Consider the following 16,318-nt stretch of genomic DNA (forward strand, 5'->3'; position numbering starts at 1 on the left):
CAAGCTCGATGAACTCAACATGTCGGTAGCATCCGTTGAAAAGCGACAACTGTCGTCGAGACATCAACCGTCTCAACTTCACCACTCCTCTCTCCTATTCCTACTTCACTCCCTCTGAACGCACTGCCCCTCCACTCTCTGCGCACTAAACCTAACCTCACCAACAAACCTGCAGACAAAGGTGGTGCCGTAGTAGTCTGGCGGACGGACTTCTACCTCACTGAGGCCAAACGGCAGCTCTCTGACACCTCCTCGTACTTACGCCAGGAACATGAACTCACCAAAGAACATCAAACCATTGTCTACTCATTTCAACGGATGCTGCCCGACCTGCTGAGTTTATCCAGCTTGTTTGTACGTGTTGATTTGACAACAACATCTGCAGTGTACTTTGTTTGAACTATCACTTTCCGTCCACAAATGCCTGACCTGCTGTCCACTGTTACTGCAGTTATTCGTTATTTGTTCTGTTTGAACAAGGAGAACGTTACTTTGAAAAATAATATCGCAGTTGCAGTCTCAATAAAGTTGGAAATAACTTTGCGAGGTCTTACATACAATAATTTGCAATCGATACAATGTAGATTTGATCTTCTCCACTCCTCACTGCACCTCAATCCACTCAGAGACGCTGTCTCTCTGTAGAAGAGGGTGACCATACATTTCCCATATTGGACTCTGGTCCTACTCACTCAGTTTGCCGACATCACCTTGACTCATCTGCCCGGGGTCATCACTGCTCAAATCTCAGTGAGTGTTGTCAGGTCCAGTCGGGTTTATTGCCGTGTACACAGGGAGGGTGAGGGACAGGTACAATGAAACACTTGCAGCATCTTTGCAGGCTCGAAAAGACAGACTGTACGCAAAGCATAAATTGTACCATTCTGCATCATTAACAAAAGATGGATATCAATCTTGTGCAAGTTTCAGACTTGGAAATAATTCCTCAGGCGAACTGGTGACATAGAGTGCGAACTATTATCTCCCCGGGGGAGCATGCAGGCCCAAGAAAAGCCTGTTTATTCCTTTTCTTTAAACAGACAGACAACAGAAGAAGGGCGAGTCTCTAGACCTCTTCAGCCAGACCCGGCATTCAATAAGATCAGGCTGGCCCAGACTTTTTCTCAATCCTCCCCCCACCCCCCATACCGCAGTTGCCGGACAAAAGTCGGTCGATGTCCGCCACCAAATCTCTACCGTCTCCCCAGGTGAGAGGAGATAAATTTCTGTCGCCCGCCTTTGTTTCGACGCCATGACAGCGCCCCCAGCATATGAATATCAGAAGCATATGGATATGAATGTTATAAAATGGGACATTGTTCTGAGTTTTGATCAGTTGGGGAGGCAGAAACAGTCAGAGTCTGTGGGAGGGAACAATTCTTGGGTGAAACCCTTTTCGCAATTGGATAACACATTTGATTGACATGTGCATACACGAATGGAGCTAGGTAGGTTGCACGCCATTTGACGAGATTGTTGATGTCGGGCAATTACACCGGCTCAGTGACAATTGGCGAGCGTGATTTTGCCGGAAGGTCATCGAACCGATTTGTCTATGGCAATAGGCGGGGCGCTCGGTAGACAAGAGAGCAATGGGGAGTCTGTACAGTGAGTGATATGAAACGGCGAAAGCTTTTCGCGTTCAGAGACCGTGCTGACCACTTCAGCGAATCAGTAATAATCACAATCTCCCCTCTTCCAGCCGCAGCTGAACAACATTTCTTATCGAATATGTAAATGTTTTTATAAGTTGAAAATTCAAGTGTTTTCAGCTACCGAAATTTCGCATGATGGTCGTGTCTTAACGGAGCACTGAACGAAAGTCCAGGACAGATATGTTTAAAAAATCGCTACTCCCTTCATGTCATATTACCTGTTAGCCCCGACATTTCAGCAACCAGTTCACACACATTCCCACACGCTCCACCCTAACTGTCTTATAAAAGAAAATCTATTAACGACCCACTAAAATCACGCGGTCCTTTCACTGAACACGAATATTGATAGCTAACCGTTCGCTTCAGGCTGTGAGGAAAGTGTGGAGTGAGGAGCAAATGAAGATGTGGACAGAGAGAGAGAGAGAGAGAGAGAGAGAGAGAGACAGAGAGAGAGAGACAGAGAGAGAGAGAGAGAGAGAGAGAGAGAGAGAGAGAGAGAGAGAGAGAGAGAGAGAGAGAGAGAGGGGGGGGGGGAGGGAGGGAGGGAGAGAAAGAAACTATCGTGCGTGTAAGTGTGTATTAGAGAGAGATAGAGAAAGCGAGACATGGAAGTGAGGCAGGGGAGAGAGTCACATCGTAGACAGGACAAGAGAGGCAAACGGGGTAGTTTGAAAGGCAGTTAGAGAGAGAGAGAGTTATGCGGCAGCTTACCAATTTCATGTTCTCTTTTGCCCACTGTTTTCCTCACAGTGTTTTCTTGACCACCAGAGTAACTCACCTCACCGACAAAACCAAGTGGATCTTTCCGTCCCTTCATTTAAACTCGAACGCTGCAGGGCTCGTCAGTATTATCACCGTTTGGACTGAGGAGGAGAAATGGTTCATGCGTTTACACATTGCCCTTCAACCGATATACGTATTGATGCCATTCTCCCAGTTTCTTCAATTATAAAGACAAATGACATTAAATCAGAGCCATTAATTCTTAAAATTCAAAAGTTAGTTCTGATTTGGTTCAAGAGTTCTGCTCAGAGTGATAAATCGCCCGCTGTCGAACATAAGGAAGTACGTCGGTGAAAGACGCGAGGAGCTCAGCATCCGTGCGGTTGTAGAACACACCGCATCAATCGTCCTGTTCCTTCTGAAAATTTACTGTTAGGCAAAGTAAGAATATCGTAGCTAAATAAACTGTATTGGCATGTCGATTTGTCGAGTTGCCACCTGTCCCCACCCATCAGCAAGTACATTTTTACATTGCGCTTGTGTGTACAGATATGTGCGCATAAATATAAATTTGAGCTCACTTTGAGGCAATCACCACTTAAGTATAATGCATGATCCCCCGGTTAGATCCGTCACCAGATGCAGATGAATTGAGTCACTGTCAGTTATTTTCGTGCAGTAGAAACTCAAGACCTCGACCAGCATATGTGGGGTGTGGGGACGATGGTGGTGGAAGAAATTTTCAATGTTTTCCGTTGTAATACTGAATCAGGACCTCCTAATCTGCTATATATTCTCAGCTAAAAATGCTGCGAGCATTGAACTGACGGAAATATGGGATGTCAATTCCACAAATTCTCGAATCTCCCTGTCGATCTATTGAAGAAAGTGTTACCGGCTCCGGATTTGTGTTGGATACGGTACCAGAACTCAATACATCGAAATCCATGTCGTTAATGAAAATCGAATCGGGAAAGTACCCGCGTTGAACAGAGAATCAGAATCACGTTTATTATCTCCGGCATGTGACGGGAAATTTGTTAACTTAGTAGCAGCAGTTCAATGCAATACATAATCTAGCAGAGAGAGAAAATAATAATAATAATAATAATAAATGAAATAAAACATTTATTAAAAATGAGAGTGTTCTAAGCTTCAAAGTCCATTCGTGATTCTAATTGCAGAGGGGAAGAAGCTGTTCCTGAACCGCTGAGAATGCGTTTCTGTCTCATAACCTTAGACACCCAAGGTCAACACTAATATCCGGTGCCATCTGTGTCGACGTTGCTCCTTTGCAGATTGGAAGAATTTTATCGGTAGTGTCATGACGGTCGATTAACGTCCTTCATTTATGAGCTGTCCTGACTGTGTGAGGCTGATGACGTGACGTAGCGGGACAGCGGGCTGCAGTGAGAATATTTAGGCTGCAATTGGTTCTTTCAGTGAGGGCACAAACTGGACAAAAGTGATTATTTTGAATAAAGAGGAATGCAGGAATGTGTGAGGTCATGTACTTCGATGGGAGTAAGTTAAAATAAAGTTGCGGTAAGACTGTCAAAGGAAACTGTTCACGAAACAGAGATGGCGAGCCGATGGGTGGATCAGGTATTTTGCAAGGCAACTGCAGATTGTCAACTGAACAAAGTTTAGGGCCAGCGCTCAGTCAGCGTCCAGGGTGTTAAATTTTATTAGCACACTACACGCTGCTGCTGCGAGCAGGGTTCGAACCTGCGCGGGGAATCCCCATTGGATTTCAAGTCCAACGCCTTAACCACTCGGCCATCGCAGCTCCATTAATGTTCAGCACCAATCGTAGCACTACATCTGAAATGAGGGGTGTACTTGATTTATTTTCGGTAACGGAAATGGTGAATCATCATTGCAATACAAATAGTATAATTGGAGAGCTCTGGAATTTGTTTCAACCCCGTTAGATTAGAATGTGAATGTGGAGCGATAACACAGGCGTCAATATCGTAAATGAAGGAAATTTCCACTGTTGGGGATAAAGGTCAAAATCAGAATCAGGTTTATAATGATGGACATACGTCAACATTACGGTGTTGCTTTTATATTCTACTCCTCCTGAACTGAATGTGAAAATTGCATTTGCTTTCCTTTACCACTGACTAGGCCTAGAAGTAAACATTTAGTATACATTGCACAAGGTCTCTTTGCATCTCTGATTTCTGAAAACTATCCTGATTTGGAGACTTTTTTACAGTGGCATGCCAAAGTGTGTCCACCTCTGGTCAAAATTTCTATTACTGTGAATATTAAGGAAGTAGACGATGAAGTGATCTCCAAAAGTCATAAAGTGAAAAATGAAACATTCTTTTCAAAGGTTTAAGCAAGATTGTGCATCACTTTTGTTTTTGTATATTTTTAGAGTGGAATACATGAAAGGAGCACCGTACAAAGTTTGGGCACCCCAAGAGATTTGAGCTCTCAGATAACTTTTACCATGGTCTCAGATCTTAATTAGCTTGTTAGGGCTATGGCTTGTCCACGGTCATCGTTAGAAAAGGCCAAGTGATGCAGATTTCAAAGCTTTATAAATACCCTGACTCCCAAACCTTGTCCCAACAATCAGCAGCCATTTGCAGCACTAAGCAGCTGCCTAGCACTCTGAAAATTAAATACATGATGCCCACAAAGCAGGAGAAGGCTATAAGAAGATAGTAAAGCGTTTTCAGTTAGACGTTTCCTCAGTTCGCAATGTAATTAAGAAATGGCTGTTAACAGTAACGGTGGAGGTCAAGTTGACGTCTGGAAGACCAAGAAAACTTTCCGAGAGAACTGCTCTTAGGATTGCTAGAAAGGCAAATCGAAGCCCCCGGTTGACTGCAAAAGACCTTCAGGAAGATTCAGTAGACTGGAGTGGTCGTGAGCTGTTCTACTGTTCAGCGACAGCTCCTCAAATATGCGTTAACAGAAGAAAACCTATCCTGCGTCCTTACCACAAAATACAGTGTCAGAAGTTTGTAAAGGAACATTTATAACAAAATCTGCATCTGCAGTATACTTCGTGTTAACATTTATAACAAGCCTGATGCGTTTTGGAAACAAGTCCTGTGGAGTGTTAAAGTTAAAATAGAACTTTTTGGCCGCAAAGAACAAAGGTATGTTTGGAGAAAAAAGGGTGCAGAATTTCATGAAAAGAACACCTCTCCAACTGTTAAGCACGGGGGTGGATCGATCATACTTTGGGCTTGTCTTGCAGCCAGTGGCACAGGGACAACTCGCTGGTAGAGGAAGAATAAATTCAATTAAATACCAACAAATTCTGGAAGCAAACATCACACCATCTGTAAGAAAGCTGGAGATGAAAAGTGGATGGCTTCGACAACAGGATAATGATCCTAAACACAGTTCAAAATCTACAAAGGACTATCTCAAGAGGCACAAGCTGAAGATTTTGCCATGGCCCTCACAATCCCCCGACTTAAACATCATCAACAATCTGTGGACAGACCTCAAAAGAGCAGTGCATGCAAGATGGCCCAAGAATCTCACAGAACGAGAAGACTTTTGCAAGGAAGAATGGACGCATATCCTCCGAACAAAAATTGAAAGACTCTTAGCTGGCTACAGAAAGCCTTTACAAGCTGTGATACTTGCCAAAGGGGTGTTACTAAGTACTGACCATGCAGGTGGCACAAACTTTTGCTTCGGCCCCTTTTCCTTTTTTTCTTATTTTGAAACTGTAAAAGATGGAAATAAAAAAAAGTAATCTTGCTTAAAATATTAAAGAAATGTGTCATCTTTAACTTTATGCCTTTTGGAAATCAGGTCATCTTTTACTCGCTTAGCTGTTGACAGTAACAGAAATTTTGAGCATCGGTGCCCAAATCTTTGTATCCCACCGTATCCTTCCTTCCAATGTGCATCACCGTACCACACGATGATCTATTTGACAAATCTTCTCCCATTTTCCTCAACTGTCTTTGATCTTAAATGTGTTTTAATCTTTTGAGTTTTTGAACTCGTTGAAGTCAGGCTACCTTTCTTATATTTTCTTTTCTTTAGCCTCCCTTCCTTCTTTCAGAGTGGAGTGGCAATCCCAATTTTCCAACCATCAGCATCCATTCTGGAATGTAATGATACGTGAAGGAGTACTATTATTGCCTCGAGAATCTTCAGTTCCCACTTCTAGAACCCAGGGGTGTAGTCCAACTGGTCCCGTTGACATACAGCTTCAGAGCTTTCAGCTTCTCGGGCACCTTCTCCAGAGCCATAATATCCACTCTCACTGATGCCCCCTGACACATGTTTCTCGGTGCCATTATGCTGGAATCTTCCACAGAGCGAAATATTCATTCAGTTCGTCCCTTTTCTTTTCCCCCCATTACTGCTTCTTCCGCGTCATTTTCCAGCTTTCTGATACCCACTCTTGCATTCCTTTTATTCTTCATATGTCTGAAAAAATGGTATTTTCTCTATTATTAGCCATTTATTTTTCCTCTCAACAAATTTTATTTGCTTTCTTTTGTATTTTGAAAGCATCCCAAACCTCTAGCTTCCCACTAATGCTTGCTATATTAGAAGCCCTCACTTTTGCCTTTATGCTGCCTTTACTTTCCAGTATCAGCCACTGTTGCCTCAATCTCCCTATCGAATATTCATTCTTATTTGTGATGCATCTATCCTGCGCCTTTGCAATTGCCCCTAGAACACCAGCCCTGCTGGTTCTGCCGTTAACCCTGCTGGTTCCCCTTTCCAATCGACTTGGCCAGCCCTAGACTTTGGTCGCTGTTGTTTTCTGCGAGTGACAGGGTCGAGGACTGTTATCGTCCCTGACATTTTTCTCTGCGAATGACGTGGTCGGGAACTGTTATTGCTATTGTGTTTCCATGCGAGTGACGGGGTCGAGGATTGTTATCGTCCCTGACTTTTTTCTGCCAGTGATGTTTTGGGGGATTGCTATTCTCGCTATTATTATTATTTTTTTTTTTTTTTTTGCTGCTGGGGAGGAGAAAGTTTGGGGTTTGTGAGGTTTTTTTTTCATTTCCTTTTTCGTGCCGGGGTTGATGTCTGTCAATACATCAACCCCGATGGCCTGTCTGTATTCAGTTGCTGTCCGGAGCAGACAAATATCAGAGTTGTATTGTACATGCAGCCTTTGAGAATAATATTAACCGTTTGCACCTTTCTATTCTCCTCACTCGCGCCACTGCAGTTCCACTTACTGCAAGGAATACTCATACGTCTAATTTTAGATTCTCACTCTCAGACTGCAGGATAAAATCGATCACATACAATCACTGCCTCTGAAGCATTCCTGTATACTAATGTACCTGGTCAAAGCACAACACAACACACAATCCACAACTGTCTTTTCCTAATGGGCTCAACCACAATGTACTCTAAAAAACTATTCAGTAGGCATTCCCAAACTACCTGCATGTTGAGATCCTACAATGAACATAGTAATATTGCCATTTTCACATGCCTTGTGCATCTCCCATTGTTATTTGTACGCAAAGTCGACTGCTAGAGGCTGTATGTAACTCCCATTCTCTGATCCTATGTTAACTCGCACTAAGGATTTTTTTTTAATGTTCTGGACATCACTATAAATTACAATAAATAAATTAAATAGAAATTTAAAAAGGGAATTGTTAGGGAGAGTTCATGCGTTCATGTGTTGAGAAATGTCTAACCTGGGCAGAAAAAGTGGCTCTTAATAAAAATGTGATTTTCTATTTTCAGACTCCTCTACATCCACCACCCCACGCCTCACTCCCCCACTCCCCACCACCGTGGGTAGAAATATGCAGAGGGCATGTTTTGTCACCACCCCACACTACACTCCCCCACTCCCCACCCCCGGGTGTAGAAATATGTAGAGGGCATGTTTGGTCTGGTGAAGGTCCTGAATAATGCACCCAGCCTTCTTTTTGCACCGTTGAGAACATGCCCTCGATATTGGCGAGGCGTGCCCGTCACTACACCACTCTGCCCTTTCTTTCGATCCTACGCATTGGAGCCCCGCCCCACGCCAGACTGTGACGCAACGACTGACAATGCTGTCCACGTACGCCCACAGAAATGTATTTGAGTCTTCGACAGCACTCTAAATCTCATTAATGAACAATTATGACGTCTGCACAGTGACCGCATCAGCATGTTGGGACCAGGATGGATCCGCTGAGATGTCGACGCCCAGGAACCTGAAGATATTCACCCAGAAGACCTGAAGACCATACGACAAAGGAGCAGAACTCGGCCATTCCGCCCATCGAGGTTGCTCCACTATTTCATCATGAGCTGATCCAATCTCCCCTTTAGTCCCATTCCCCCGCCTTCTCACCGTAACCTTTGATGCACTGACTCCTCAGCAACCTGTCAATCACTGCCTTAAATACAACCACTGACCCGGCCTCCACTGCCGCCCGTGGCAACAAATTCCATAGATTCACCCTTTTGAACCTCCAGTGAGGATTTGCGTTTGTTCACCTGTCGCATTCTCCCTGGAGTACAATTAATTCCCTGGTCTTACTAAAATTGATGAGAAGGTTGTTGCTTCGACTCCACCCAACCAGCATATCCATCTGATGCTGAGACGCCTGTTGGTGTCTTTAGAAACGGGATTGCCTGGACAGTCAACGTAAACTATGTGTTCCTTCCAGTTCCGAGGTCAGTATGGTTAGCAGGGAGAGCCGCCGCCTCCTCGGTGCTTCACCCATCCCAGTCATTGCTCAGCAGTACAGTCAACGCAATGGCTGTTCCTCCGGAGTACCCGGTGTGAGTGACTGAGAGTAATCAGTGCTTGGTCGTTGCTGAAATGGTTCAGTGTTTACAGAATGGAGCAGCGAGCGACGTCACGGAGAAGGACACTCTTCAGAAAGGGTTTGCACATTTCACTGCAAACACAGGATGGGCTGAGACTATCACTGTCACGTGATTGGTTTCAGTTCGTTATGATGTCAGTCATTCCTGGTCTCAGGCTTGGCTTATAATTAGTGATCACATCCATAGACTCCAAACAGAACACAACCTAGTCGCGGTGTGAAGGCTTGCCTGGCTCAGTAACCTGGAGAGCGAAGCTGGCTGGAGTTAGGATTTAATGCTTTGGCCTTTGGTCGTGTCACTCATGCCAAACAAGTCAAATGGGAGAGGGCAGACGGCGAGTGTCCACCGGCCCTACAAATTCGAGGGCTTAGCTCAGAGATAACAAGCGGAACTAGTCAAAGAAAACTTCAGTTTAACGAAAATGAAGAGTCCGTCTACATATGTACCCATCGGTATTTCTGAACCGCGACCCGGGACTTGGCAGGCCGAGCGGAAGCTACTGACACGATGAATGAATCCCTGAACATCGCCGACTGGCAGGGATGGAGGATCTTCACTGCACTCCCAAAAAGCCAGCGGCGAGACTGGCAGTAAGTTATGAATTTAGTCAGCTCCGCCATGGGGACAGGCCTCCGTTGTATCCAGGACATCTTCATGTAGCGGTGACTCAGAGAGGCGGCGACCATCATTAAGGACTTTATCACCCAGGACATTCCTCTTCTCACTGTTACCTTCGGGAAGGAGATACAGAAGCCTAAAGCCACAAACTCAGCGATTCAGGAACAAATTCTTCCCCTCTGCCATCCAATGTCTAAATCGACATTGAACCTATGAACACTGCATCACCATTTTTTATCTGTTTTGCTCTAGTTTTAATTTAACAATTTAATATACATATTTTTACTGTAATTGAATGTTTGATTGATTTTTACTTCTATATTTATCATGTATTGATTGCACTACTGCCGCTAATTTAACAGATTTCTCGACATACATCCCAAATATTAAACCCGAATCTGATTCTGATTCTGAAGTAAGTCAGATCCGTTAAACAGACGTTGGTGAAGATCAGAACTGAGACTCTCAATCCGGATCAGCAGAAAATGAGTTCAGTGGGAAGATTCCAGCTCTCGAAATCCCAAGCGTTTGGCACAACAATGTGACCGGAGTGAGCAGTTTCGCTTGTCACCTAATTTCTGCCCGCACCGATTCGCAACCCTGTGAAGTGTATAAGCCGATATTCTATTCAAGTTAGCGGCACTTGTGTCCTGGTCGGAAAAAGGGAAGTGGTTAAACTATATAAGTTTACTTGCCGGTTTCTTGTTCTTCCACATTAATGTCTACAGTGCTCATCAACATGCAGATCCATCGTTTTCCGAAAACTGCTGCGCTGTTACCATTTTACACGTATTTCCACAACAGAGTTCAACAGCAACACAGTCTCCCAACTCCTGCACTGATCTCCTGAGGCCAGGGCGCCGAACACCTTTCCCACAGTCTCTCTGCATATGAGACGGCTTTCAGCAAACTAGGCCCCTCTCCGACTCTCTCTCCCTGCTGAGTTGCACTCCCCGGTGCTCTAATCCTCACAGAATATATACTAAGCTGCACTGACATTCCAAAATGTGACACTTCAAACTTACCTGCATTGAAAACTATTTCCAATTCCTCCCTCAGTGTTTCTGTTTAATATAGCTAATGTTATTCGTGCGTCAATGCAAAAATCGTGAAGCAAATCACTAATAATATCCAATAACGGGGCTCGTCCGGGATTTGAACCCGGGACCACTCGCATATGCCTTTTTTCACCCGAAGCGAGAATCATATCACTCTAGACCAACGTCACAATTGAACTGCGAAGCTACTTAAAGTTAATTAGTGTAACACCGATTGTCCTCTCCGTTGGTGAGAGGAGAGCCCGATGTCGAAATATGTTGGGCCCGTATTCCTTTGAGATTGCAAGAGTATTCGTTACTTGATTCAGTCAAAAAAAGAATATAACGGACCCTGATGTAGAGCAGATCAGAATGCGTTTGCCGATGGAAAGGACCCAAACAAGGGACGCCTGTTTAAAACTCAGTTCCGAGCATACTTTTCTTGCATTGGGTGATGCCTCTGAGCAATCCCCTGCCCCGGCGGCTGCTGGACGGTGAATAATTGGCATGATTTCAGGCGGGTGTACAGAAGCATTTGTCACATGAACAGCGAAGACGTTTGATAAAAGGCACACAATAAGAACTTTATTCAGGACGAATTTTCACACGTCGATGCTGCCTGGTCTGCTGAGTTCCACCAGCCTGTTAGAATGCAGAACATTGAATAACGGGCGAGGTTGTGGGGTGGTTAAAGCGATGTACTGGTCACCTATTCTGTTTTGCGAAATTGCATCCGAATCCCTTCCTTGACCTTGCCGGTTTGTTTTGTGGGACCATCTGCTGCGCTTTCACGTAAACCGCTGCAAAATTATCATTCAAGTTCAGCTTGAAATTTACTGTTATTAAACCGTAAACAGGCAAACGTCCAGACGAACGTTTTTCTGGGTCGAAGCAGCGAAACCCAAAACCTACGTCACATACAACACATAAAATTATATTAACACAATAATTTTACCGGATAGTAAATATATATTCGGGAGATATACTGTACAAATTGACATCAAGTGCATATCTAGTACAACATATAGTTAAACATATGTGAATAATGCCACAGACGTTGCCATAAGTTTAATGGATGACAACCGGCTGTTCAGAAGTCTCACAGGGCGAAGAAGATGTTACCCAGCCAAACAAACCTTGCTCCCAGCCCGTGGTACGTTCTGCCTGACGGTATGAGGACGGAGACATTATGGGACAGTAGGACGAATGCGAGTTGCCTTTGATATTGACGGAGAGCCCCGGATAAATTCCACAGCCGTTCTCACAATCCATTACAAAATCCGGGACAAAACTGATCAGCGTTTTCCCTCCCTTTCAACACAAGTGTCCGACTGGGTGCGGTCCGTTTCACTGGAGCTTCTGCTCAGCCTGAGAACTTGACTTTGATCGAAGAGGAAGAAGAGTAAGCTGCCGTCCTATCCCGCACTCAAGCTGAGATTTATTGACCCGTCGTGGGCAATTTCTGGATTTCCGCGAACTTCTGTCGATCATAGGAAAGCAATGGACATTTTGCTGCCGATTTTTCTTACCTGCGTGAGCAGGCATCCTCCTGTTTAACAAGCATCGAGAGCAAGGATGACGTCAGGTAGAAAATACCACTTATTGAAACCTACCGAATGCAGACAGGTCCAGACAGGGCGGATGTGGATAGGAGTTCCCTAAGGTGGGGATATCCAGAAGTAGCGTGCACAGCCTCAGAATTGAGGGCGCGATCTTCTAGAACAGCAGTAAGGAGGATGTATTTCATTAGCCAGAGAGTAGTGATTGTCACACACTGCGTTGGAGGACAGGTCTGTGGGTATTTTTAAAGCACAAGTTGAGAGCTTCCTGAATGGTCAGGGTTTTAAATAATATGGCGAAAAGACAGGTGTACGGGGATGAGAGGGATCCAGAATCAGCCAGAATGGAATGGTAGAGCAGATTCGATGGTCTGAATGGCCTACTTCTCCTTCTATGTCTTATAGTAAGCGTGTGCGCTTTATTGGTTTAAGACTCTATTACAGGATCACACAAACAATCTATACTTTTTGATGTGTTTTATTGCCACTCAAACGGAACAGGCGACTAACAGTAGACCATCGGTCTGCGATGACAAAGTCCACGGAGCAAAGCAATGGACAAGATCAACAATGGCAATCATGAAACCGAGAGGCGATCCTGAGGGTGTTTCACAACAACATTCGCTGACAGCTCGCATTGTCATTTCTTCATCTGTAAGATTTTGTAGTTTCCCGTCAAGCTATCCATGCCTCATTACAATTGGGATTGTAATCGAATGACATCATGATTATTTTTATCCCAGCTGTTGTGAGACAGTCAGCCTTGCGTAGTATTGAATATTCAGCGTGCCGGAGCGAGTATAAATGAATGAGCGTGGAGATTCGTCAGCTCAGAGTTTCTTCAGCGAGATCGCAGGCAGCTGGAAGACAGTCTGAATCTCACAGAGCATGCTTGAAACGTTTTACCGTGTGAGAAAGACATATTACTTGATCATTGCCGTGATAGGTGTTCCTGGTAAGAATATCGGCGAACTATCATTTGCAGTCTTATGTGTGCGGTCTGTGGTCTCGTTCAGTTACCGACAGCGTTGTGATGTCGCTGTATCGGTGCAAACATTGTGTCAAAACTCTGTGCTTTTTCAGAAGCTCCCTTGTCAGCTGAAAATGAACCGACTATTGACACAGATGTGGAGAGGAAGTTCGGTGAGATGGACTCATTTTATGGATTCAGAGCAGGCAGTTTTGATTTGTGATCAAATCAAGACGTACAAAAAAGCTGGATGAACTCAGCAGGTCGGGCAGCGACCGTTGAAAGGAGCAGTCAACGTTTCGGGTCCTGACAAAGGGTTTCGACCCGAAACGTTGACTGCTTCTTTCAACGGAAGCTGCCCGACCTGCTCAGTTCATCCAGCTTGCTTGTACGTCTCGTTTTGATTTATCAATGCAATGCCGCTGTCGGAGTAAACTCCCGTCATTCACTGCGCCCGGCACCTTTACCGGTTACTTGGTTTTATCCGTCTCAATGGTGATACATGTTTGAAATTTAAAGGTATTGCGCGGTGTTTTCAGAAACTGCTGCGAGCTCGATGGGAAAGCGAGCAGCAAAACCCCGGAGAGATGCCGCGGAGAGCCGTAGACATCACTTCCGAGTGAGAATCCGAAACACCGGGAGCTTTCAACAGTCATATCGGGTGTGTGTGTGTTTTAGTGTACCGGGGATTGTTTCCACGCTCTGTTATCCGTCAAGTGAAGCAAGAAGAAAGAGTCAACCCGGCAGTGTCCGTGACAGGTCAGACCGGGTATCGGCGATACTCCGCTCTCGAAAAAAAAGCTTGGAAGCATTTAGCAAAATGCTGCAGGGATTCGGAGCAACCCCTAAAAGTGACAACTGTTTTTGAAGTATCTACATTGACTTCCCTTTGAAAATTAGATGGTTTAATCACTAACCTGCAGAATATCTATAAATTCAGCGGGTCAGGCAAAATCTTTAAATGTGAAAAATGAAACTTTCTGTTAAGATCCGTTGACACAGTGTGAAGGAGCTACGAAGAGAAGTTATTGCAGAAAGCAAACGAAGCGAGAATAAGACATGAAAATGCGGGAAATAAAATTGCTTTCAACAACGAACTTTGGAAGTGGACAGAGACGGAGGGAGCAGACCTTCGATCTATATGGAGTTTGTGGAACATAAGTGACGGGAACTCGGCAAGCAGTATCGCTGAGACAGTTGCTGGGGAATCTTGGCCTCACACGCTAGTCGAGAACCTTCTGGTGTGAAATTTATACTGATTTTTTCATAGCGCCTTTGGCCATCAGATGCCAATGTCTCCTTCTCAAACAGCGTTCCTCTTCCAGTCCCGCGTTCTGTACCCGTTCACCCAGCATTCCCGCGCCTTGGGCATCGGTCCTTCCGCTTTACACTTGTCAACCTCCAGTAGTGAGTTCTCTGCAAAGTTTGATTGTGCTCAATTTCCAGTTTATCACTGTCCTGAGACCCACGGAGCGGCGAGACTGTAATTCACTCTCTATTTCTGCTTTCCCCCCCCCAGTGAACTTAGTGGCGATTGTGATCCTGTCCCGGGGAAAATGCGGCCTCTCCACCTGCACCACTCGCTACCTGGTGGCCATGGCAACGGCGGATCTAATAACCATTATCTTTCGGGTCCTTTTGTGGCGGATCAGTTATTATTACTTCCCCGGGACTTTCCTGGATATCACCCCCGTATGCAGTGTGATCTCTGTCCTGGGATTTTCAGCCACAGACTGTTCTGTCTGGTTCACCGTCAATTTTACGTTTGATCGGTTTGTCGCCATTTGTTGCCAGAAGCTGAAAACAAAATATTGCACCGGGAAAACTGCGGCTGTGGTTCTGGCAACAACCGGCGTTCTGCTCTGTTTTAATAATGTGCCCAGATTCTTTACATACCATCCTGCGAAAGTCATTGACAATATACCCTGGGACTGTGTTCCAAAGCCCGGCACCTATACGGATCCCGGGTGGTTGGGGTATGACTGGCTTACTACCGTCCTAACGCCATTACTCCCGTTCGTGTTAATACTCCTGCTAAACGCTCTGACAGTCAGACACATTTTAGTGACTAGTCGCGTCCGTCAGGGGCTGAGGGGTCAGAGCAAGGTGGAGGAAGGCAGAGACCCGGAGATGGAGAGCAGGAGGAGGTCTGTGATCTTACTTCTCACCATCTCCGGAAGCTTCATCATCCTGTGGTCGGTGACTGTTGCCGAATTCCTTTATTACACCATCGCCGGACTGGATACAAAGAATTACAACGAATCGGAGTACATATTTCTACACCTCGGATACACGCTCATGATATTAAGTTGCTGCACAAACACGTTTATTTATGTGGTAACTCAGCCCAAGTTCAGAGAGCAGTTCATCAGCGCAGCGAAATATCCGCTCGCATCAATTATTCAACTAATTAATAAACAAAAAAATCTAAATTCTTCTCAGAGGCGGTCTCCCCGATTTCAGTGTCGAAACTACAGATCTATGCCGGCTGGTGGCTACTGGCATCAGCGCTGGACTTCGGGGCGAGAAGTTCCGGTTCGAATCCGGCCGGCTACCTTGCACGCTCTCCGGAAATGCCTGGGTTGAGTGTCGAGCTGGCAAGTCGACCTCGTTAAAAAACAAACAAACAAAATAACTGAAGAGGGATAGGCTCTTCCAGGTTCCAGGTTTTCAGGCGGTCACCCGGTGAAAGCGACAGCGGTGAAAATAAAAGGGAGAGACACACAACACGGGAACAGACCCTTCAAAATCTATGCTTTATACTTTGCTTTATTGTCACCAGACAATTAATACTAGAGTGTACAATCATCACAGCGATATTTGTTTCTACGCTTCGCGCTCCCTGAAGTACGGATCTGGAATCTGCGACCTCCACCTCGGAACAAAAATTAAACTCATACTACCTTTTATTTTTTATCTTTTCACTGTATTCCTTCTTTAGTCTCCACCGATTCCCTT

At 45.0% G+C, this 16,318-nt stretch overlaps 1 non-coding gene across 1 annotated transcript; it reads right to left on the reverse strand.

Annotated features, from left to right (window-relative positions):
- Positions 1-4,088: 4,088 nt before the first annotated feature.
- trnas-uga (transfer RNA serine (anticodon UGA)) lies at positions 4,089-4,170 on the reverse strand. Its single transcript has one exon. It is a non-coding gene; the product is annotated as a tRNA-Ser (tRNA).
- Positions 4,171-16,318: the final 12,148 nt, after the last annotated feature.

This window comes from Hypanus sabinus, unplaced genomic scaffold, assembly GCF_030144855.1.
Source record: "Hypanus sabinus isolate sHypSab1 unplaced genomic scaffold, sHypSab1.hap1 scaffold_862, whole genome shotgun sequence".
NCBI classification, from domain to species: Eukaryota; Metazoa; Chordata; class Chondrichthyes; order Myliobatiformes; family Dasyatidae; genus Hypanus; species Hypanus sabinus.